Genomic DNA, 3,757 nt, shown 5'->3' on the forward strand with positions numbered 1-3,757 from the left:
TTTTATTGTACTCTTGTTATGCCGTCAATACAATAGGGCAAGTACAGTGTACATGAGTCTGCACTTCATACACTGTGTACAATCGCACTTGTTTGTCATTCCTGCCGTATCATGTAGCCTTGCGCAAATAGTTCAATCAAAATTGTTTTAAAAAGGCATGATATTGCTCAAATTTGTAAATTCTTGATTGAAATCTGCCAATTCAAGTAATGAGATAGCGGTACTCTGCCTATCTGTACTATAAAAAACCGACGGTTATTGCGGCTCTTGGCTCTAGGATTAGGGTGTCCCAATATCCACACCTGGTATTCTTTAGTTACTGTGTAGTGACCTTTTTGTTTTCACTTTTAAAAACCTATTCGATTTGCCGCACTGAAGGTCCCTCCAGAGATTGTTGGACTGGGTCCATTAAATGTGACAAAAATATCCAACACCTATTTACAAATGAAGTGAGGGGTCAGCCTTTTGGTGTAACTCCATATAACTGTCTGGTGATTTCGCTCTGGGCTTGTGACATTCTGATCGGTCTGAAATAATCATTGTCGCCCATCCCTCAATTTGAGGCCTGTGTCCCGATGGTGGCGTTGAATGGCAAAATCAAAGGGGCATGACGGCGGTTAAACCTATTGCGAATGGGCAGCATCACAACCAGTTCTGAGATCTGGGGGTGGTGTAGGATATCTGGTTACCACGCACACATCTCTTGAATCTGCGGTGGGTTGGTACCCCACGCTACGTAAGGGGAGGTTCTGGGTAAGACTTGGTCCACGTGAATAGGTTGTACCTGAAAGATGAGAAGTTGCGAATGGTCGCCTTAGAATATGTCCTTCGACCAGCTAGTGCTAACCCGGTCACTGTCTCCAGGTCACCATACCTTGGTCAATGAGCGGGCGAAGAACCCAATGGCTCCGTCAGGAGTACATCGTCAACTTCAGCCCGTAGTCAAACCGGTGCACGCACAAATATCTTAGCTGAGAGTGGGGGACGTACTTGCTTCTCATCGGGGTAATACAGTACCACTGTATACAATGACCCCATTTTAGTTGGATTTTACTGAGGAGTGGACGATAATGAGAATTTCAGGCCAGTCCGATTGTCACCAGTTCAGAGGGCGATTACCTGATAGTTATGTGGCATTCCATCAAACGGTGAACTCTTTCACATCCTTTGTAAATTAGTGTTGCTTGTTACATGTCACATTCAATGGCTCATTTGAGGATAGTTTCTGTGATTCTACTTTACCATGAGCAGGCCCATTAAAACCTAAACTGTGTAGTTTGTGCTCTGTAGTATGTGATATAAAAAGTTGTAAATCTGGTTATTGTAGTAAAGATTGTAGAATGGAATATCCGCGGGATGCCCTAATCTGAGAGCCAAGAGCCAAGACGCTGTTAAAGAGCCAATTAAGTGCTGCCAGGAAAGCCCCGAGCCAAAGAAAAAGTTTAGGCTAATGAAACTTTGGGAATCCTAAGCCTACAGGTACCCTACTTGATAAAAAATTAATTTATTATGTAATCATTTATGACATTGTAAGAAATCACCACCTTGATAGCTATATGGTTCACAGTCTACCATGCCAGGATTTTTTATTGTACTCTTGTTATGCCGTCAATACAATAGGGCAAGTACAGTGTACATGAGTCTGCACTTCATACACTGTGTACAATCGCACTTGTTTGTCATTCCTGCCGTATCATGTAGCCTTGCGCAAATAGTTCAATCAAAATTGTTTTAAAAAGGCATGATATTGCTCAAATTTGTAAATTCTTGATTGAAATCTGCCAATTCAAGTAATGAGATAGCGGTACTCTGCCTATCTGTACTATAAAAAACCGACGGTTATTGCGGCTCTTGGCTCTAGGATTAGGGTGTCCCAATATCCACACCTGGTATTCTTTAGTTACTGTGTAGTGACCTTTTTGTTTTCACTTTTAAAAACCTATTCGATTTGCCGCACTGAAGGTCCCTCCAGAGATTGTTGGACTGGGTCCATTAAATGTGACAAAAATATCCAACACCTATTTACAAATGAAGTGAGGGGTCAGCCTTTTGGTGTAACTCCATATAACTGTCTGGTGATTTCGCTCTGGGCTTGTGACATTCTGATCGGTCTGAAATAATCATTGTCGCCCATCCCTCAATTTGAGGCCTGTGTCCCGATGGTGGCGTTGAATGGCAAAATCAAAGGGGCATGACGGCGGTTAAACCTATTGCGAATGGGCAGCATCACAACCAGTTCTGAGATCTGGGGGTGGTGTAGGATATCTGGTTACCACGCACACATCTCTTGAATCTGCGGTGGGTTGGTACCCCACGCTACGTAAGGGGAGGTTCTGGGTAAGACTTGGTCCACGTGAATAGGTTGTACCTGAAAGATGAGAAGTTGCGAATGGTCGCCTTAGAATATGTCCTTCGACCAGCTAGTGCTAACCCGGTCACTGTCTCCAGGTCACCACACCTTGGTCAATGAGCGGGCGAAGAACCCAATGGCTCCGTCAGGAGTACATCGTCAACTTCAGCCCGTAGACAAACCGGTGCACGCACAAATATCTTAGCTGAGAGTGGGGGACGTACTTGCTTCTCATCGGGGTAATACAGTACCACTGTATACAATGACCCCATTTTAGTTGGATTTTACTGAGGAGTGGACGATAATGAGAATTTCAGGCCAGTCCGATTGTCACCAGTTCAGAGGGCGATTACCTGATAGTTATGTGGCATTCCATCAAACGGTGAACTCTTTCACATCCTTTGTAAATTAGTGTTGCTTGTTACATGTCACATTCAATGGCTCATTTGAGGATAGTTTCTGTGATTCTACTTTACCATGAGCAGGCCCATTAAAACCTAAACTGTGTAGTTTGTGCTCTGTAGTATGTGATATAAAAAGTTGTAAATCTGGTTATTGTAGTAAAGATTGTAGAATGGAATATCCGCGGGATGCCCTAATCTGAGAGCCAAGAGCCAAGACGCTGTTAAAGAGCCAATTAAGTGCTGCCAGGAAAGCCCCGAGCCAAAGAAAAAGTTTAGGCTAATGAAACTTTGGGAATCCTAAGCCTACAGGTACCCTACTTGATAAAAAATTAATTTATTATGTAATCATTTATGACATTGTAAGAAATCACCACCTTGATAGCTATATGGTTCACAGTCTACCATGCCAGGATTTTTTATTGTACTCTTGTTATGCCGTCAATACAATAGGGCAAGTACAGTGTACATGAGTCTGCACTTCATACACTGTGTACATTAATCGCACTTGTTTGTCATTCCTGTCGTATCATGTAGCCTTGCGCAAATAGTTCAATCAAAATTGTTTTAAAAAGGCATGATATTGCTCAAATTTGTAAATTCTTGATTGAAATCTGCCAATTCAAGTAATGAGATAGCGGTACTCTGCCTATCTGTACTATAAAAAAACCGACGGTTATTGCGGCTCTTGGCTCTAGGATTAGGGTGTCCCAATATCCACACCTGGTATTCTTTAGTTACTGTGTAGTGACCTTTTTGTTTTCACTTTTAAAAACCTATTCGATTTGCCGCACTGAAGGTCCCTCCAGAGATTGTTGGACTGGGTCCATTAAATGTGACAAAAATATCCAACACCTATTAACAAATGAAGTGAGGGGTCAGCCTTTTGGTGTAACTCCATATAACTGTCTGGTGATTTCGCTCTGGGCTTGTGACATTCTGATCGGTCTGAAATAATCATTGTCGCCCATCCCTCAATTTGAGGCCTGTGTCCCGATGGTGGCGT

Source organism: Lineus longissimus, chromosome 14 (assembly GCF_910592395.1).
Source record: "Lineus longissimus chromosome 14, tnLinLong1.2, whole genome shotgun sequence".
Lineage (NCBI taxonomy): Eukaryota > Metazoa > Nemertea > Pilidiophora > Heteronemertea > Lineidae > Lineus > Lineus longissimus.